Source organism: Orcinus orca, chromosome 3, assembly GCF_937001465.1.
Source record: "Orcinus orca chromosome 3, mOrcOrc1.1, whole genome shotgun sequence".
Lineage (NCBI taxonomy): Eukaryota > Metazoa > Chordata > Mammalia > Artiodactyla > Delphinidae > Orcinus > Orcinus orca.
The window spans coordinates 139766612-139789539 of NC_064561.1; the positions used below are offsets into that span (position 1 = coordinate 139766612).

Genomic DNA, 22928 nt, shown 5'->3' on the forward strand with positions numbered 1-22928 from the left:
AATAAACATAGCTTCCTACTTAGCGATTCACCCTCTCACACCTGTGTTGGAACCTGCCAGAAGCACTGAATTAAAATAGAGTACAGCCCATCATCTCCTCATAAAAATCTATGGCAGCAAACCCAGAGGAGTTTGCAGTGCAGGCAATAAAATGGTTTTTTTCTGTCACTCAAGAATTTAGTGAGGGGTGTTAGCCTCCATGGTCCTCAGTGGACGTGCAGATTTCTCATTAACTCTTTCACTTAAGAATGTCTAGAAGGCTAGCATTTCATGACTTTATGGGGTTTCAGAGGAAATAAGCTTATGAAAGTTTCCTATTCCTAAACATGTGAAATGGAATGAAATGTCCTTTGTTTATCCATTTCTCTATTCTTTTTTTTAGTATAAATTTTATTTATTTATTTATTTTTGGCTGCACTGGGTCTTTGTTGATGCACACAGGCTTTCTCTAGTTGCGGCGAGCAGGGCCTACTTTTCGTTGCAGTGCACAGGCTTCTCACTGTGGTGGCTTCTCTTGTGGAGCATGGGCTCTAGGCGTACGGGCTTCAGTAGTTGCGGCACACAGGCTCAGTAGTTGTGGCTCGCAGGCTCTAGAGCACAGGCTCAGTAGTTGTGGCACATAGGTTTAGCTGCTCCACAGCATGTGGGATCTATCTGGACCAGGGCTCGAACCTGTGTCCCCTGCATTGGCAGGCAGATTCTTAACCACTGCACCACCAGGGAAGTCCTCATTTCTCTATTCTAAAATACATTTCTGGAAAGCCTATACAATGCAAGCCATTCCGATGATACCAGGAAGATATAAAATGAATAATACAGAGTTTGAATAATTCAAGGAGAAGCAGTCCCAGGACTTGCATAGAGAAGATGATTCTTCCACAGTGTGGGTCCATTAAGGAATTTATCAAATAACAACAATGAAATGAGTGCCCATAGATTGAAGAGCATTTAACTGACCAATTATTATACTGCTTCAATGTGAAATCACTGGTACTATACACTGGCAGTCATAAAGACTATTTTGTTTGTAGGCAGGGCCCAAGCTTTAGTGTCTTCTAATAACGTGAGGTCCATAGCAGCTAATTCCTCAAGAGTACAGCTTAAAAGAAGTAACTAGAAAAACTATTGCAACTGAAAGACGTTGCTAACAAGTTTGTACACAAAAATTTTTCCGTAGATCATATTCCCATATCTTCTGTAAAACAGTAATACCCATCAGGTATTATTTCTCTCTTCTCTCACTTGTGATATACTAATCCCCGTCCCCAACCCATAACAGCAATATGCATTACCAGCCTGGCAGGACTAAATAATATATCATGATTTTGTTTTAAGTTTTACCCACAAATACTCTCATAGAGGTATGTATACTTTCCCAAATTGCTTTTGTTCACTCAATTATTCATTAATTTAATAACTGTTTACTTAACAAATATTTGTTCTAGGTCCAGGGGATTTAATAGTGAGTAGGGAAAATGTGGGCTCTACCCTAATGGAACTTAATTACTATTCATTGTGGTAAATAAATAAAAATGATACTATAATGGTAAATTTTATGTTATGTATATTTTACCACCAAAAAAAGTGGAAAAAAAAAAAGATATTGTAGTGTCAGGTAAGAATACCCAAAAGGGAAATTAAGCAGCATCAGAGAACAGAGACTGATATGGGAGTGGGTTTTGTGTCCTTTTAGATACAGTGGTCGGAGAAGTCCTCTTGCAGGAGGGGATATTTTGCCAAATGGCATTAAGTGAGCAAGTGAGATTAAGGACATGACCTGTGAGCAATTGCACTAAAGGGAGAGAGTAAGTCATTCTAAAGTCTGGAAGAAGAGCATTTCAGGGCTACAGTGCAAAGAGCCTGAGATGTGAAGGGCCTTGAAGTATTTGAGAATTGGAAAGAAGTCAAGTGTGGGGTGCAAAGTCAGCTAGAGGAATAATGGTAAGAAATGAGCTGGAAGGAGATGCCAGGGGCCAGATCCTGCAAATCCTGTGAGGTAATTTTGAGGCATTTTTGGGTTTTGAGTGTGATGGGAAGCTAATGAATGATTTTGAAAAGGAGGGTTATATGATTTAATGTGCTTTTTAAAAATTAAATTTTCATTTTGAAATAATTATAGATTCACATGTAGTTGTAAGAAACAATATAAAGAGATCCTGTGTACTCTTTACCCAGTGTCCCCCAATGATAACACCTTACAAAAACTATAGCACAACACCACAACCAGGATATTGACACTGATACAGTCAAGTCCAGAACATTTCCAGCACCACAAGGATGCCTCCTATTGCCCTTTTATAGCCATGTCCACTTCCCACCCCCTCCTCTGTCCCTGCCCCTAGCAACCACTAATCTGTTCTCCATTTCTATAATTTTGTTATTTCAAGGATGTTATATAAATGGAATCCTACAGTATATGACCTTTGGGGATTGATTTTTTCAATCAGCATATCCCTGGAGGTTCATCCAGGTTGGTGTGTGTATCAGTGGTTCATTCCTTTTCATTGCTGAGTAGTGTCCCTTGTGTGGATGAACTACAGTTTGTTTAGCCATTACCCACTGAAGGACATCTGGGTTGTTTTCAGTTTGCGGCTATTAAGAATAATGCTGCTATGAACATTCATGTACAGTTTTCTGTGTGAACGTAAGTTTTTCTTCCTTTGGGATAAATGCTCAGGAATGCTATTGCTGGGCCACATGTTTAGTTTTACAAGAAACTGTTACACTGTTTTCCAGAGGGGCTGTTCCATTTCACATCCCACCATCACAGCAGGAGAGGTTCAGTTGTTCAGCAACCTTAACAGCACTTGGCACTGTCAGCTTCTTGCTGTTGTTTTTATTTTTGTTTTTTACTTTAGTATTCTAATAGGTGTGTAGTGGTAACCCACCATGGTTTTAGTTTGGACTACCTTAATGATTAATGATGTTAAGCATCTTTTCATATTCTTGTTAGCCATTTGAACACCTTCTTTGTCACCTTCTTTGATGACATGTCTGTTCAGATCTTTTGCCCAAGTAACATTTAATTTTAGCTAATAGCTACATCTGGGTTAATCTTTCCCCTTCTATTTCACCTTAGTAAATTGAGTTACATTTTAATATTTAAAACTCAAGGTTCTTAGGAGAAAGATAACTAATCTCTTAGCAAAATTAATTTTCCAACAAATAACAATGAAATTTTATTCAAACCTCTTAGTAAAATGTGTTTACAAGGCAGAATATCTGTGTCAAGGGTGGGTCTACTAATACTACCCTTTTGATCTGAACTAACATTAATTTTATAACCCACATTTCCTACTGCGGTCAAGCTAAGCGTTAGTCAACAATGTTTATCTGTACATAACAATGTCCACAGATATAAGTACAAATGAAAGTAATCATCTAAATATTTTAATTCCCCAAAATGTGCTTTTGTTTTAATTTGAAGAAGAAAAATAATTAAGCAAAAGAATGGATGCTGTACTCTGTGTACTCTGCATGTTTAGACATAACTTGAGTAAGTGTCTGTTAATTAAATACAGTGAAACATTCAGTTTTTGACTAGAAAAATGCAGAAGTACCATTTGGATGATTCGGATGAAAGAAACATAAACAGCTCCTTCTTTAAGAGCCAGTGATTCTGCACTTATATTCTTTAACCCATCTTCCCTTTTGTAGACATATACAGATTCCTTCTTTGTGGCAGTGTCTCTTTGAGGAAAGTGTGCTTTATTGGTAGGATCATTTCCTCTTTTTTAAAAAAAAAAATCAATTTTATTGAGTTAAAATTTACATACATTAAAATAAATCCATTTTTGCATAGAGTTCAATGAGTTTGGATAAACATATGCTTGTTTAACCATGGCCACGATCAAGAAATAGAGTATCTTCAAAAAAAAGAAAAAAAGAAAGAAAAAGAAGAAGGAGAAAGAAAGAAATAGAGCATCTTCATCTCCCAAAAAAGTTCTCTCGTGCCTCTTTGAAGTCAGGACACTCCCACCCCTCACCCAGGTCACCCCTCATCTGATTTCTATCACTATAGCTTAGTTTTTGTCTGTTCTAGGATTTCATACAAATGGATCCATACAATATGTTCCCTTTTGTATCTGGCTTTGTTTGCTCTGCATAATGCTTTTGAGATTCATCTAGTTTATTGGATTTGAATCCCAGCTCTTTTTATGAGCTGTATGGCAAATGGACCAATTATTTAACTTCTGTTTTCTCAGCTGAGGAATTGTCTTATTCGTACATTTCTGAGGGGGTTGTTATGAGAATTAATATCAAGGTAGCTGGCTTGGTGCTCAATAATTTTATCCGTATGGATATAAATGTGATTTATATCATTATATTTTTTTCCTTCATTCTCTCCTCCTATCAAAGGAGAAGTGGATAATTCTGAAGCGGCCACAAGCCTAATTCAACATGTTCTATGAGAGAAACCAGCACAGAGAAAACTCTGCCATCATAATTTTATTATTGAACAAAGACACTCCCCTGAATTTCTGCCTCTTTCTTCCCCATCTCCTTTGGCCTTGAGCAAATTGGTTATAGGCAGCTCTGCCTTCTCTGCCCTAGGTTCCATTCTGCCCCTTCCAGAGTCAAATGACTTCCAAGAAAAGGGCACAATATCCCTTCCCTCCGAACACAGTAAAAGAGAAAATGAAACTACAGGCCGCCCCCTCCAGGGGCTTTCTCGATATAAAAGACTAAGCACAAGAGGCCTTTCCTTCTCCTAACAAAAATCTCATCATTCCTGACCTGATTCCATCAAGTGGGGATTCGGGATATGGGAGAGGAAGAGCAGCCGGAGATTCGATATTTCCTCCCTGATCGGTCACCTCTGCCAAATCTCTTCCTGCTCACACTAGAAAATGATTGATATTCTAGCTGCGTTTTGCTTTTACCACTGTTTACCCCATTTTGTTCTCTTACACTTTTGTCCATCTCTTCCTCTGTGGTGCATTCATGATATTATAATATGAACATTCATTCACAGGAAGCTGGGGGGTGGGCAGGAGGAAAGATACAGGGCCTATAGTTCTGGCAATTAGCAACTTTCAAGAATAGGGTTAATGGATTTAACTAGAGTCCCTTTAATCTTCTGAAAGACCTCTCTTTTGGCACTGCCCCTGGCTTCTCAAGCATTGCCACCCACTGGGTGTAGTCAGGTCACCAACCAAAAGACAGCTCTCATGTGTTTGATCAAAGTCAGATCTGTCTCTACACACTACTATATATAGGGAACTCTATTCAATATCCTATGATAAACCATAATGGAAAAGAATCTGAAAAGAAATATATTTATATATGTATACTGATTCACTTTGCTGTACACCTGAAACTAACACAACATTGTAAATCAACTACACTTCAATAAAAAAATTATACTGAATATATCCAAATAAAACTTATTACATCCATTAAAAAAAAAACTTAGATCTGTCTCATCTAGGGTTTAACCAATCAGTCAGCTGCAGCCCCACTTGCTCAGATGGGTCTTTAACACTTGAATTATTAGAGTGGCTTAGTCAAGCGTACAACGGTAAATACAAAAAAAAGTGTGCACAAAAATGGTTTTAAGTAGCGAGTGTTTGGTCCCAAGAAATTAATAATTCTTTGGAGTTGATACAAACTGTTTTGCTATGGATGGAAAGTACGTGTCTAATTAACATGGGTATGTATATTAGAAATAACATGGCAGGAAAAATAAAGTAAGATGGACACACGATTCCAAATGATATTCAGATGCATTCATTTCCAGTTACTGAACTTGTTTATTTCTCTGAATAGAATGATATTTGCTGCAGGTAGCAAAATTCTAATGAAAAACCCGTGAGACATGACTGTCCTTTAAGGTATGCTTTAGCTTCTGTTCTTTCACATGCTAACGAAAACCCTGATGTTATTTCATGGAAGAAATGAAATATTCACAAAATTAAGGCTTTAATGGGACGTTGAAATAAGAGATGAATTTTAGGGGTACATGAACATTATAATGTTTTAATTTTGATAGTGCATGTTAATCAAGTTTCTCTGAATATCTCCCTGAGTCAGAGGTTGTTGGTATTCCTCTATACTCCCCCAACCCCAATCATCCATTCTAGATGGGTCCTACGATTCAGTTTTACCAGTGGAATGTGAGGGAAGTGAGCCTTATCCATGGCAGGTAAGAGTGTGTGTGCTTTCTCCATGCAGTCTCTCCTTTCCTTAGAGTTAAACATAAAGGAATCCAAGATGGTAGACTTAAAAGATGGAAGAAGCCTAGGCTTTGTGCTTCAAGGAGGGCTACATAGAAGAGCTACCCAACTTGATTCAGACCATAACATAAGAAATAAATAACCACAAGAAAAAAACTGTATTACATTGTCACTATGATATTAGGGTTGGTCTATAGTGTTATTAATTTCCCTGGCTAATGTAGTCTCTTTCCCATATCTGATTTGTGTGATGAAATGGGGTTGGTATTCACAGAACCAACTCCAGGAAAACACAGGCAGCTATCTTTGAAGAACCATTTACTTCCTTATTTTATTGTTGCTTCTGTATAGGCTGGGGTGGGATAGCAGATGGATGGGTAGAGGGATAAGTATACCCTTATTAAGAGTCAGTCTCAGGGACCATATCGTTTCTTACTTTTCAAATCCCAGGTAAGGCATAACAATTAGAATTTCTATAATGGACTACTAAAATCTTATGGGTTTAAGGGAACCTTATAATATGTTTCATACTTGTCTACCTTGCAGACATAGAGGCAGAATATTATTTTGTTTGTTTGTTTCCTTTTGGGTTTTTGCATCCCAAGGTAATTACCATATTAAGAACTTAAGGAAAGAGGTGATCATCATGAAATCAGTGGCCAGTGAATTAGAACCAATTTCTAGCTGCTTGAGAAAGAATTAATTTTATTATTTCTTTGAAAATCTAATATTGGCAAGAATTACTTTATTATTTCTTTGAAAATCTAATATTTGCAGTAATTAATTTTATTATTTCTTTGAAAATCTAATATTTTTTTCCTATAAAAAAGCCAGCTGGGAAAATGAGGCTTGGTTCTGCCAGAGTAAATAGTAGACTAATTGTTCTCCATTATGAGCACCCATGGTATAACTAAATGGTCCTGCCCACCACAGACTCTGGAGGGGTAAACTATGTGTTATCTAGGAAAAAAGTCCTGTCATCTCCCTCACTGGCAAACATGAGTGATATAAGAAGAGATGATTGCTTCTTACTCTCTGGGACTAAAGGAAGAAAAAGATTACATAAAGCCTGGAAAGGATTATTCACCCAATATTTGTTGAGAGTTTACTATGGGACAGGTATAAATTCTCAAAAGGGACCAAAGAAAATATCATATGTAGTGAAGACATTACCCCTTCCAAAAGAAGAGACATAATTTCAATTCATTATACTTATTCATCTGAAATAAAATACCTTATAGGGAAATACTTATATAATACATGTATGTGTATGTATGCATTCATAAAAATACATACATGTGTGTGGACTTCAAAAAGCAATACTGAGAATTATTTTTCTATGCAATTAACTCACATTTTTGCCTAATGTGGTAGATTGCAAAATAGCCACAATTCTTCAAACCTACCTGTCTGCATGCCCCTTTTATAACTTTGCAGCTTCTCCTATCACAATATGGCAGTTATTTTTCCTCTCCTTTGAATCTGGGCTGATCTTCTGACTTGCTTTGGCCAATAGATATGACTGAAGTAATGATATGCGAGTTCTGAGTCTAGGTCTCAAGAAGTCTGTATGCTTCTTCCCTCTTTTGAAACTGTCAAGGTAACATGTAAACAAACCCAAGCTAGCCAGCTGGATGATAAGATACATGTGGCCCAACAGCCCCATTGTCCCACTGCCCAGCAAACAGCCAGTCAACCTCAGAAGTAAAGCCTCTCTGCTGCTGACCACAGATGTGAGAAAATATGATCAAAACTCAATGCTCAGAAGAGCCACCCAGCTGAGTCAAACTGTTGACCCAGAGAATAGTAGGCTAAATAAATTTTTGTTGTTTTAAGCCACTAAGCTTTAACATGGTGTGTTAGGCAGCAAGAGATAAGTGATGCAACCAACAGGGGGATTTTAATGTATGCATTAACCATGGAAGAATTTTTAGTAGGCTGCTAAATAATATTCTACTTATTTTTAAAAGTAAGGTTCTCATTCCTAAACTACAGTCCTTTCCTCTAGTGCTCACTGTGGTAAATACATAAGCAAGCTGGAGTTTAAATCTCAAATTCACACTTATTTACTAGGTAGACCTCGGGGAAGTCACTTGGCCTTTCAGGTTTTAGTTTGTCCTACGTTAAGATGGAGATATGCTATTTCATCGAGTTTTGTTGGGAGGATTAAATAAGCTGACATAAGTAAATTGTCCATTACTATACCTGCAACATAATAGACACACACAAAGCAGTTCTTTTTCTTCCCAAGCTTTCTGTTTCTTTCTATTTTTAATTGTGCAGTGATTCCCAGTGTCCCCCTCTGTCACTAATTCTGGAACTATCACTTTGAAACAGAGTTAACTAACTTTCATTCTAGTGGCCTCTCCCTTGCTTAAAACAACTTTTTTCCCCATGGGTTTTACACAAACTAGGTTTATTACACATATAACATCTACCTTTAAAGAAATTATGTATATGTTTATATTGTATATATTATATATAGTTATAAATTATACATTATACATATTGTATGTGCATATATGTGTAATTTGCTTATCACTACCTGAAATTAATGTGTATATTTCTATACTTACATATTTGATTACTTAGTATTGTTTATCTCACCCACAAGAACATCAGCTCTCTGAGGTTTTTGTGTTTCATATCCCCACCCCTGGCACAGCACCTGGGACACAGTAGACAATAAGTATTTGTGGAATGAAAGGATAAATGAACAAATGCTTCTCAATCATTACTATGAAACAAATTTACACATTCGTGGGAAAACATTTAATTCAAAGATTTTTTTTCAAATGCAATTTTGAAAGACATTAGAAAGAGAGAGAAGTAACATGACATGAAGGGATTTCACTATTGCTTGCTTTATGCAGTTTGCCTTTTAATGGTTTTTCATCACAATGAGGATTTCCTAAAATATTTTCTCATCTAAAACTGAAGATTTCATTTGAAATTTTGAATAGTAACTCTAATTAATTATGTAAGTACTCTCTGTAGTAGAAACTGTTCCTATGACTTAAAACAGTTAAATTATAACTATGAACAGCATAATCAGACATATATACTCTGTCATAAAATGATTTGAAAAGTTGGATTTGAATCTCATAGGGTAAAATTAAACTCTTTTGGAAACTCTTCTTATTTCTCAGTTTAAAATATATTCCAACTTGCTGTGTTCCCCGGAAGGAACCTATAAATCCTTGACCATGAAAACCCTTTTATTATCTTCTGTTAAAAACGATTTCCTTCGGGCAAATTGCACTCTCCAAGCTATCCTTTATTGCCTACGTGACATATTATGGTCCAACAGTGGATCTAAGAATGCTTTGGAAACCTTAAATTGCTCTAAGCTTTAAAATCAAATGCTTAGACTAAGCCAGTTCGTCTAACAAAAAGAGCAAGCAGAAGAAATCAGGGCAAAAAAAGAGGGAGAAGCAAATGCAGAAAACATTAACTTAGAAAGTCAGAAAATATGAATTTTTATAGTTTGGGGTTTCATTTCCAGGTCATTTCATCTAAAATGCTTTGTCTATTCTTCAGGCTGCTGTCATTGTATGAATAACAGGCACCCTAAATAGATTATGTGTAAACTGAAGACTATGGAACTTAATATGCATAAAACTCTGTCATAATTTTTCTTTCAATTAGGATAAAGTTTATCTTTCCGTGACTTCAACTACCACCTAAAGGCGAATGATGTCTAAATCTGTCACCAGTTCCCTTCTCTATCAAGTGTTCCAACGGTCCTCACCAAGTAAATGTCTTACCACCACCTCATCACCAACCACCAAGTCAACGTGACCCACACAAAACTCAGTTATCTCCTGTACTACTTATCTCATCCCATGACACGGTAACCCACCAGGCTCCCCAAGCAGAAATCTTGCAGTTTTCCTTTCTCATTCTCATTCTCTCTTTAACCACTCACCAGACCTGTTGTTCTACCTTCAGATTCCAAACTTCTAACCATCTTTCACAATGTAGTCTCACACCACCTCCCCAGATCATTGCCTTTCATTTTCCCTTCATTCCTTCAGGCTGCTGAAGATTATTCTTCTTGGGAGGTGTTGATTTGTTAACAGGAAATATTTCCCAAACTCAATATTCCTCCTTATATCAGTAAAATTGTGAATACATATAATATTACTCTTTCATCTTGGTGTTTCATAATTTTATGTACATTTAAAACTTAATTTATTGATACTTTTTAGAGAAATTATTTTTCCATACCTTTGTTAGTTGTGTATACTTGTTTTATAAATATATTAAAAACACTTATAATGCATAAGTAATGATCTGCAATTTTTCTTCCAGATTTACAATAAAAGCTCACCTATATCAATTTTAAATAATAACGGCAAAAAAAAAGATCCTTAGAAGAGATTATGATACTAAGTGAAGTAAGTCAGAGAAAGACAAATATCATATGATATCGCTTATATGTGGAATCTAAAAAAATGATACAAATGGACTTATTTACAAAACAGAAATAGACTCACAGACATAAAAAACAAACTTATGATTACCAAAGGGGAAAGACAAGGGAAGGGATAAATTAGGAGTTTGGGATTAACAGATACACACTACTATTTATAAAATAGATAAAAAACAAGGACCTGCTGCATGGAACAGGGAACTATATTCAGTAACTTGTATAACCTATAATGTAAAAGAATCTGAAAAAGAATATATATATATGTCTGACTGAATCACTTTGCTGTACACCTTAAACTAACACAACATTGTAAATCAACTATACTTCAATAAAGAGTTGTTTGTTTTGAAAAAACAAAAAAGACCCTTATAGACCAATAACAATTGACACCTTTTCTAAAGAAACAGAAATTTACAAGTGAAAAGTAAAGTTTCAACTCACTCTAACAATAAAAATCTTGAAATATCTAGGAATAAATTTGAAGAGAAGTGTGAAGATATTGTATAGGGAATATTATGTAACACTACTGAAGAGTGCAATGTAAAAATTGCATAAATGAAGAGTCAACGTTTTTTCTTTGCTGTAAGAACTCAGTATTGTGAAACTATCAATTTTCCCTAAATCAGTCCATAAATTCAATGTGACCAAAATAAAACCCCAATAGTATTTTATTTTACAAGTTATCAGAATTTTTCTAAAGTATATCTGGAAGAGTAATAAAGGAAAATTTCGAACAATAAAGAGTATAGAGCAAGAAAGTATCCTTCCAGATTTAAAAACGTATTATAAAGCCAGAGTAATTAAAACCAATGTACTGGGACAGGATTAAACAGATCAATGGAAGCTTTGTATAGAAATCTAGTCAAATATACAATGGAAAAGCAAAGATGGCATTCCAAAACAATAGGGGAGAAATGATTATTGAATCAATGGACTTGGACAAGCTAGTATCTTTGAAAAAAAAAACCTGGATCCCTCTATCCTTTCCCAGAATAACTTTTATATGAATCAAAGATTTAAATGTAAAAAGCAAAGATAAAATTACCAAAAGAAAACACAGAAGTTTAGTACTTTCTAAACATATTAATTATTTGTGGAAAATTAAATAATAAAAGAGATATTGGAAAAAATAGCAACACATGACAAAAAATTAAAATCCTTTTATATATGAAATAGGTTTTATACATATGAAATATTAATGAGTACGATGGCAGATTAAAGAGTAATCTGTAACATGATGCCATTTATATAAGACTGTTTACCTACTTCTATACGTCTATAAATGTATAAAGAAAGGTCTAGAAGAATATGCTACAAAATAATAATTATTATATTCTCATAGGCATGGGATAAGATTTTTGATAATTTTTATATTATTTGACTATATTTGCATTGTTTCAACTGTTTATAATAAACATTTATAATTATTATAAAAATAATAAAGCTATTTTAAGCAAAATTAAATTTGTATGGAATAATAAACACAGGAAAAAGCCAAGAGAATACTGCAAAAGGAAAATAAACAAAAACTACTACTCCATATATTTTTTAAACATTTTTTATTGGAGTATAATTGCTTTACAGTGGCGTGTTATTTTCTGCTTTATGACAAAGTGAAACAGCTATACATATACATATACCCCATACCTCCTCCCTCTTGCGTCTCCCTCCCACTCTCCCTATCCCACCCCTTTAGGTGGTTGCAAAGCACCGAGCTGATCTCCTGTGCTGTGTGGCTGCTTCGCACTAGCTATTTTCCATTTGGTCTACTCCATATTTTTTAAAAGAGGATATAATTCACATACAAGTAAGAGAGAAACTATGTGAATTGGTGTTCAAAAAGAGTTCATTATTTATTCATCATTTATTATATTTCATTCTCAATTCATCCTCTGGTTTACCATGCAAATAATCATTTAAGATATTTATGACTCAATTTATCTGTTTTTGACTGATACAAAGAAATATAAGGAACCATATTTTAGGCATAGGACAATGCTTAATAACCCTTTTATTAGAGCATCTTTTTTCCCTAGAAGAGATTTAATAATTGATAAAAATGTACAAAAATATTCAAATCAGAAATGCTTTAGAATGTGTACCACGAAGTCAGTACTTCTCAGTGAGTAGGGAAGGTAAGACTTCCTCAATGAAAAAAAGCAAGAGAAAGATCAGATTGTAAAAGAAAAAAAAAAGAAAAAAGACAACTGTTAAAAAAATCGTTGAAGGGGCTTCCCTGGTGGCGCAGTGGTTGAGAGTCCGCCTGCCAATGCAGGAGACACGGGTTCGTGCCCTGGTCTGGGAGGATCCCACATGCCGCAGAGCGGCTGGGCCCATGAGCCATGGCCGCTGAGCCTGCGCGTCCGGAGCCTGTGCTCTGCAACGGGAGAGGCCACAACAGTGAGAGGCCCGCGTACCGCAAAAAAAGAAAAAAAAAATCGTTTAAGTCAACATTGATTTGTTTTAGACAAGGATATTGCAACCATCACTTAAGGTTTGGTGGCACATTCTTTATTAGGTCCTTAAGGCAATATATTTAAGCTAATTTACAATTTAATTTGATGTTAACTTTTTAAATATCACCTCAAAATAATGCCCTCACAATAGCCTTTTTTAAATGCATTTAGAGAAATACGTGAAGACACATATTAATCAAACTATCAAAAATTAAATACAAAGAAAAAATATTAAAAGCAGCAAGGGAAAAACAACAAATAACATACAAGGGAATCCCCGTAAAATTAACAGCTAATCTTTCAGCAGAAACTCTGCAAGCCAGAAGGGAGTGGCAGGACATATTTAAAGTGATGAAAGAGAAGAACCTACAACCAAGATTACTCTACCCAGCAAGGATCTCATTCAGATTTGACAGAGAAATTAAAACCTTTACAGACTAGCAAAAGCTAAGAGAATTCAGCAGCACCAAACCAGCTTTACAACAAATGCTAAAGGAACTTCTCTAGGCAGGAAACATAAGAGAAGGAAAAGATCTACAATAACAAACCCAAAGCAATTAAGAAAATGGTAATAGGAACATACATATCGAAAATTACCTTAAATGTAAATGGATTAAATGCTCCCACCAAAAGACATAGACTGGCTGAATGGATACAAAAACAAGACCTGTATATATGCTGTCTACAAGAGACCCACTTCAGACCTAGGGACACATACAGACTGAAAGTGAGGGGATGGAAAAAGATATTCCATGCAAATGGAAATCAAAAGAAAGCTGGAGTAGCAATTCTCATATCAGACAAAATAGACTTTAAAACAAAGACTATTACAAGAGACAAAGAAGGACACTACATGATGATAAAGGGATCAATCCAAGAAGAAGACATAGAAAATAATTGTGGCTTTATTATAGTAGTGCTCAATAGCACCACTATAGTTAAGGGTCTACCAGGTTTCCATTAAGAACACCTATTTCTGAGTTCACCGTAAAAGATCATATTGGCTTTAACCAGCTGGATAGTGCACAAAAAAGCAGTTTTATCCATTGCTGGTGCTTTTTTGTACTACTAGATATCAAAAACCTTTCATTATATCTTCAAAATCCAACTTGTATAAAGTAAATCAAATCACCTCATGATTTAGACTTTAGAACAAAGTAGAGACACCTGCAGTTATCAGTAAATTGCCACCTTTCTATTTTTTTTTTGCAGCACGCGGGCCTATCACTGCTGTGGCCTCTCCCATTGCGGAGCACAGGCTCCGGACGCGCAGGCCCAGCGGCCATGGCTCACGGGCCCAGCCGCTCCGCGGCTTGTGGGATCCTCCCGGACCGGGGCACAAACCCGCGTCCCCTCCATCGGCAGGCGGACTCTCAACCACTGCACCACCAGGGAAGCCCCTTAAATTGCCACCTTGAATCCATTCTGCAGTGCCCTATGAAAGGGTCACAGACAGTTATGACTGTATGAAAATATGATTCTTGATACAGGATCAAAAGTTATTTTTAATTTCCTTTGCTTTTATAAAGTCCACAATAACAATACGTAAATGTACTTTTATTTGTGTGATATAATTAAAACCCAGTGTTATTTCAATTGACTTAAAATAGAATCCCTGGTCTGAATTAGACTTTACATCATACTGTAAACATACTTGGTATAATTTATTGATCATCACCCAGTTGCTCCAGAAGGGTGCTTCTGTGCTCTTCCAATTCCCCTCCACTCAGTTCATTGCCAGAAGTATCCCAATTACCAGAATCCTTTGCAGTCTTTTTCTCAGGTGATTTGTGTTTTGATTCTGATCTTTGTCTAGTTCTGTCTTTTTCGCTTTCCCAGTCTTTTTCTTTCTTATCCTTCTCCTGTTCAGCATCTGACTCTGGGGAGTCAGATTTATGTCTTCTCTTCTTGCTTTTCTTCTTATGTTTTTTTTATTTCTTATAACTTCTCTCAGATTCAGCACTAGAAGAATGTTCTGAAGCAGAACGAGACTCTGATTGCTGTCTTTTTTTCTTTGAATGGCTGTCGTCATCATGTGAATCCGACCCTGATCGAGAGCAGGAGTGTTTCCTGTGATGTTTTTCAAATTTCTTAGAATATTACTTATTCTTTGAATGATGATGTTGACATTCATGATCTTCCCAGAGAGCAACCAATTCCAGTGAAGGAGTGGCTTATTTCAACATACTCTTAAATGCAGATTCTTTTCGTTTCATCTTCCAAGCCTCCTCTTTTTCTCTTTCATGTTCACGGGCTTCTGCCTTTTCTAGTAAACTATTGAAAGCCTGCTTAATACTTCCTGCATCTAATGTGGTTGATCTTTTAGTCAAACTGATTATTGCCACAAAGTCTTCAAAAGTAGTATTTACTTCACCTACAAATCCTTTATTCTTTAGAATGTCTTTTATTGTCTTCTTCTCATCATGATAACATGCTTTAAGATCCTCAACGTAAAACTTGAAAAGGTCAAGTGCAGTTGATCCTGGCTGACCAAGCATATTAGTGAATCTAATGTCAGAACTAATTATTGGATACAATTCCATCCAAGATGACATAGCATGCAGTTGTCCATGTTCATGTAGTTCATCTAAAAATATCTGAAAAGATTCTCTGTTTTTACTCTGTCGTCTCCTTTCCCGAAGCAAACTCTTCTATTTTTCTTCTTCTTCTTCCTTTTCTAAAGCCCGAATGTGTTCTTCAAAGCAAATGAACTCATCTTCTTTATCTATGTTCTGTAATTCTTTATCTTCTGCAAAAGTTGGATTATCCATCAGATACTGCTGGGCTTCAGACCAAGTAGTAGAGTATGTCACGTTAGCCATGTTGTCACGTATGTTTTTGAAGGCTTCCCAATTTCTCTTTTGCAACTGCTTTGCTTGCTCCTTTTCTTTTTTTGAAAGAAAGAATAAAACATCTTCAGAGATTTCAAGATGATCACGTTCTGATATTGCATCCCAGACTTCCATCTCTCCAAACGTTTGCTCTGCTTTTTTGTATCTAGCTGTGGAAGTCATTTTCTCATGATTTTCAAGAAAACGCTGAAAGGATTCCCCAGCCTCTTTGTATTAGGAGCTTGCTTCTTCTCTTTCTTCTTTCTCTGTCTGGACTTTATAAGCATCAAAGGCCTGCTTTTTTTTCACTCAACTTTGCTAAAGCCCTGTATCGTGGATCATTAATGATCATTTTCGTAGTTTGCTCCCATGAAGCATTAGATGGTACCCGCTTTTCTTTCAATAATTCTTTAAATGCTTGCTTTGCCTCCTCCTTTGTATTCCAAGTATATGTGTTTTTTTGCCGGTTGGCTTTCTTCCTCCTCCTTTTTCAGAGTAAAATCAGCTACAGTTTCCTGCTTAGATGTTTCTTCTCCCGTATTACTAGACACTTCAGCACTTTGATCCTGAACAGCAGGGGTACTAGTAAGTTGTGCTTGTTCTTCAGTCAAAACTGTTACTGTATTTTCATTATCTACAACAGTAGCAACAATCGAAGTAACCTCAGGCTCAGGAACAGCTGGAACAGTTCCACCGACAGTACTGGAGGCAGAGGTGGAAGCACTGGCATTGGCTGCAGCGGCGGCAGCCATGGTGCTCACTGTGGTTGGAATTTCTGTTGTAAGAACTGGGGCTTTTGATGTTATGGCGCACTCTTCTTGTTTACTGCTTTCTTCAGCTTTGATCATTGTGGGCAGGCTTGATTTTGTAATAAGACTTCAGCAACAATGGTATTCTCGGATCCTTCAAGATCTTCAAGTTCTTTAGGTTTGGCCCAGTGGGATTCTTTTGTTTGAGAATTGTGATAGGAAGGCTTTCCAGAGTCAGATTTGTACTGCTTCCAGGGCATTTAGATGAAAGTTGCTCAGCAGGACTTTTAAGATCATCTGGTTTTTCCCCAATAGATTGTGTTGTTTCAGTATTGCAATAGTAGGTCCTTCCATCAGGTGATTTATGTTCAGTCCACGTTGATTTTGTACCGGGTGTTGCACCTGCTGCTACATCCATGTTATTTACTCCTGGCAGTAAAGGCAGGCTGCATGGAAGCCTGACACATATGAGACATCAACATTCCAAGCATTACTGAAGACATCATTCCAGGCATTTGTCCCACTGGTGGTCCTCCCATTGGGTGCATCATCCGGGGCATCATTCCATGAGGTACAGGAGGCATATTCGCTCTCTGACCCACAGGATGCATTCCCACTGGGGCATAATGCATGCCAGGGTGCCCCATCATAAGGCCTCCATGCTCAGCTCCCGTCCCCAGCCTCACCGTCGGACCGATTAGAATTTTAAACTAAAATGTTACCTGATTTTTGAAGCACATGTATTTTATTAAAAGTTGTTTTCATTTAAAATTTTAATTTTTTTTTTTTTTTTTTTTTTTTTTTTTTTTGCGGTATGCGGGCCTTTCACTGTTGTGGCCTCTCCTGTTGCGGAGCACAGGCTCTGGACGCGCAGGCTCAGTGGCCATGGTTTACGGGCCCAGCCGCTCCGCGGTATGTGGGATCTTCCCAGACCGGGGCACGAACCCGTGTCCCCTGCATCAGCAGGTGGACTTTCAACCACTGTGCCACCAGGGAAGCCCTAATTATTTTTTAATCAAACTTAGATGTTTAGTACTCAAAAGTTCATATAAATTTCAGCAAACTTGTCTCATCTTTTCTCTTTGTTTTTCTTCTTTATCGAGGAAAAAATCCCCTAACTATTCCATATATAGCTCTGCAGGGGTGTGTATGCCTGTGTGCACATACCAGTACCAGAGGTCTGGAAATGCAAGTCACAATGTATCATTAACTGCATCTCTCCTGTTATTTCCCAGTGGAATGACTGTACCTCTGGGCCATGCTTAACCTTAGATATGATACTTCTTCCAGCTCAGCAGCTCATATAATAACAATTTCACTTCTACAGTAGGCGATGGAGAAAAGAAAACATATAAAATTAAGTTTTATGACAAAAAAATTCACTTTCCCATTTTTTAGGGAATATAAACTGATGGTGGATACTATACTTTATGGGACAATTCATGAGAGGATATTATAAAATATATTCCAATTTCCAAGGAAAACTATAAAAGAATAAGAAGTCAGGAGGCTTTCTTGATAACTCCCACCCCTAGGCTAAGCCAAGCTCCTCTGTTATAAGCTTATATTCATCACCCTGAGAATTACTATTCCAAGTAGACTGTAAGCTTTGAATGGAGGACTTGTATTTATTTTGTTTACAATTGTATTCTCAGTGCCTAGCATAGTGCAGGGCACAAGATACAGACTAAAAATTGTTTATGGAGTGCATGAATAATTAATTAAATGCCCTGGGATTAAAATCAAAATTCTTCATTGTGTATAGTTTTGTTTTTACACACATACCAACACATATAATAACATGTATAACATGTATAACATAGTATATATTGTACTATTGTACCAATGTATTATGTATATGGAAACACATTTTCTAATATTTACTGCTAATGTATTATCTTGTACACCCTCTGGAGTGAATGCTACCTCTACCATCTCCCATCACCCCTGTCACTTTGAAGATAACTGATCTAAAGAATTACTGACAGCCTCATTTACTGACTTATTGAATGGTGACAGAAAACATGCAAAATAAACAGGAATCTAGAAAAACAGTCAGTGTCAGTCATAATTAAGAAAGTGGTCAATGGTACGAGACCAGAGCTAGTAAAGACCAACATTTGCATCTCAAAACTCTATGATGTGACATAGTTTATATCAGAGCTTTGCGGTCACTGCTACTGTGGCTGATCCAGCAGATTACACGGTGACAGGAAACAATCTGGTTTTAAGGAAGGTCTGATTTGCCTAAGTTTAACATCCCCATATCAGTGACATATTATAGACTGAATTTGATTCCAACTACAAAGTAAAGACATTACCCAGCTCCTGTGGAACCAAATGCCCAATTTAATTTAGGCTCCAGAAAAGTGATCCCTCTGGATCATGAGTAATCCTGCTTAATCCAAACATTCAAAGCTGTTCTCTATTTCAGTTCTGAGTTTTCCTTTTTTTTCTTCATCTTGGAGATTAGTCTTTTCCAGAATGGAAGGTACAAGAATAATGTGGAAGTGATTTTCAAAGTGGGTGCCAAGGATTTCCTAGCCATTCTCAATAATTCATAGGGGAATCACAGTCGTTAACGCCGGTCCTCAAACCATCTACGAAAACGCAGCTACAAGAAATTCACAGATGATAATAAATGGCAGCTTAACAAATATGGCCATATTTCTTCTTCCAGCAGTAGCATCTCTAGTTATAATTTATAACCATAATTATGGAAGCTGATTAAACTGAGGTATGAAAGATTTCATTATATGTGAATGCAGAGTTGATCCTGTTTAGCACACATATGCCAATTATCACATGTATCTAAAACTCCCAGGGTTTCTTCTGACTCAACTGGAGTTACTATATTTCTTGCTAAATCCATTCTTTATTATTCCTCATTCTTCATTCAAAACCCAGAGTTTTACATTTGGTTTTCTTAACTTTTACTCTTTGCTCCTCTGCTGTCTAACTGTACCAGCCTTCCCTCCTCCACACCCTCTCTCTTGTACTCCCACCATATTTCCCTGTTTTGCTTCCTCTCTTTCTTCCTAGACTCTGATCTTTGCTCTCTTACCTGATATTACTAAGAATTTAGCAAGAATCGTCCTTTTTCTAAATCACTAGTACAAGATGAATCTTGCACCTTAAATTTGAATGGAGATCAGAGTTAGAAATCCTCGTGTCACATTTAAGAAAATGTGAACCAGTGCAAAGCCACTACTTTATACCTGTTCATTTAAAATGTCGCTGGCTACATGAGTTGAGGTTTTAAATGCATGTAATTAGGGTTCCAAGAATGAGATTACACAATTTTTTTCAGTTTGTAATGGTCAGATGCTGAAAATTCTTTGCATATAAATTGTAAATTATAAACAGAAAGGCAGGGAATCGGGAAGGCAGGAAAGAAATCAGGGCCTGTCAGAGACAGGGGAAGAAGAGTGTAGTTTGATGCCATTGTAGTGCTTGAAAGAACAAGAGTGTGCTGCTTTTTGAGCTAAGGTTTTATCTTCACCTGTCTCCAGCTGTCAGACAAATGCACTGTCTAAGATGGGCAGACCATTAAGACATTTTAGCAGAGATGTGTTCATTACTTTGGCTAATAGGGTTCCGAGTTCCCTGAAAAAGTAACACTGGCCAGGCAGATCCTGATGAGGAGGGGATGGAAATACCTCTTCGTTGAAGGGAGGCTAAGAGAGAGACAGTAAGGAAGGAGAGGCCAGGAGCCTGTGTCAGGCGTGGGGGAGAGTGACAGTGATGAGTCCAGAAAGCCCAGGGAATTATGAAGACTCTGTGTGCCTTGGAATGTCAGACTCCCCACTTAGGTGATTAGGACACTCTGGAGGGGAATGGTATGAATAAGGTGGGGATGGACTATGGCTGTTAAGTCAGGGTGGAAGGGAAGATGGAGAATTCTGGGAAGGTACCAGTCATCAAGTCCAAAGGAGCTCCCAAAGGGAGGATGAAATCTGGAATTGGAGGTCAGTGACCACAACAAGCAAGTTAGAGCCAGAGAGTTCGGAAAACGGAGCTTGGAAAGATACCTGAATTGCAGGTGTGATCTGCAAAATATCTAATCAGTACAGAATGAGCACCACCAATCAGAAGAGATGGCAGGGAGAGCAGTGGAAGAGTATTCTGGAGGCCAGCTCCTTTTGGGTATTAACCCTTTAGTTGCTGGACTGTTCAGGGGCTCCCAGTGGACCAGGTAGTGGTGGGGCACTTGGGGAACTTGAGACGGGAGCTATGTATTTACTGGAAAAACATGGCTGAATAACTAAAATATATGTTAGAAAGTGGCTGCCTAGCCAGAACATTTCTGGGCTCCCCTTTCAGCAAGCAGGGGCCGTATGACTAATTCTTGACAGAGGAATACGAAGGAAAGTTCTGTTTGGTTCACAGCTGAGGTAACTAAGCACTGGGAGTAAGATGATTTTCCCAGTGATGACAGGGAAATCTTGAAGCCACAGGAGGATGGAGCCATAGGACGGAAGCCCCGGATCCTTGAGTTACTACTTGAAGGAGGCCTTTCTCAGGAGAACTGCTCAACGGGAAAACCAGAACTGGACTCAGCATGACTGAGAAATTAAATTTCGTTGTATAAGCCTACTCAGTTTTTAGGATTTTTATAGCAATTAGCTAACCCTGAACAAAACACGGAATAAAAATACTTTAGCATTTTAATGCATCCACTTCGCACTGATAAATATGAGCAAATTTCTTAGTTTACTTTTCTCCTTTGAGAGAATGTAGAACATTCTACAGAGACTTTTAGGTCACAATTAAAAAACCATAAATTTCTATGGTTACCAAAGAGGAAGCAGGGGAGGGATAAATTAGGAGTTTGGGATTAACATATACACACTCCTATATATAAAATAGATAACCAACAAGGTCCTACTGTATAGCACAGGGAACTATGCTCAATATTTTGTAATAACCTATAAGAGAAAAGAACCTGAAAAATATATATATAGTTATATAACTGAATCACTGTGCTGTACACGTGAACCTAACATGACATTGTAAATCAACTATACTTCAATAAAAATAAATAAATAAATAAATATGAAAAGTATCTGGATCTTATAGTTTCATCTTTCCAAGAAATGAGAGGTTTTATTGTTTGTTTTCTGTTTTCCTTACATTTTGGAACATGAGTTCTCCTTCTTTTATAAAAAACTATAGAGGTTCCTATATTACATTGAAAAGCCTGTTTTGTAAACCCAAAACCCACACAATCACACAGTAAACTGATTTCTCTAAGGGGAGATGCTCAGAGCAAAATCTCATTCAACTCTGTATCCAAGAGGGGGCCTGTAGGGCTCATCCAGTGAGTGCTTTTTGAATGAATGAATGATGTCATTGCTACTAGAAAAGCAATGTTCTGAGGAAAAGTAAATTAGAAGGCAATTATGGAGAGCAACCTGGGGTCTTCTGCTAATTAACCTTATGATATAGAATTCTCTAGCCCTTATTTCTTTGACGGACTTTGGTGACTTTAGAGTTTTGGCTTCTCATTTTCCAGGGAGAGAGCTGTGTGGCCCTGAGAAGGAGTGATCAGCTCATACCCAGAGAACTATTTTATATCAAAACTTAGATGAAAACTCTGACTTTCATAATCGAAGAGTAGTAGTATTTTCCCTTACTGTGGCACCTACTATTTTTTTTTTTTTTTTTTTTTTGCGGTACGTGGGCCTCTCACTGTTGTGGCCTCTCCCGTTGCGGAGCACAGCCTCCGGACGCGCAGGCTCAGCGGCCATGGCTCACGGGCCCAGCCGCTCCGCGGCATGTGGGATCTTCCCGGACCGGGGCACGAACCCGTGTCCCCTGCATCGGCAGGCGGACCCTCAACCACTGCGCCACCAGGGAAGCCCGGCACCTACTACTTTTTTGACTCTCAGTTTTTTTTCATCTGCAAAACTTAGATAACATTCATTTCACCTCACACAATGACTGTAAAGGGAGCACGAGGCGGTATCAAAGTGCTATATTGCACTCAATATCAAAGGAGTGTGGCGACCTTCAATCTCCAGACCTATTTAGTCAACTCAGGGACATGTGTGCATCATTAAACCTGAGGATTGTGATTATCTTCAAATTCAGTGTGTTATTAAAAAAATCCTATAGTACTTATTTCTCCTGGACTCAACACAATTCTATCGGCTCTCAGATACGCTTGTGAGACATAAACCATCAGCTAAAGTAATAACTAAAAGTTTGGGGGTAAGGAAGTTATTATTCTGTTCATCAGAAAAGAGCTGAAGTATCTTATCAGCTAAAAAGCTGGTTGT

The 22928-nt window shown here is 37.3% G+C and overlaps 1 protein-coding gene and 1 pseudogene across 3 annotated transcripts in view; both read right to left on the reverse strand.

The window, feature by feature from the left end:
• The window catches only part of RAB3C (RAB3C, member RAS oncogene family), a 310558-nt gene that overhangs the window by 220114 nt on the left and 67516 nt on the right, over window positions 1–22928 (reverse strand). The window lies entirely within an intron of this gene.
• LOC105748257 (pre-mRNA-processing factor 40 homolog A-like) lies at window positions 12303–18511 on the reverse strand (annotated as a pseudogene).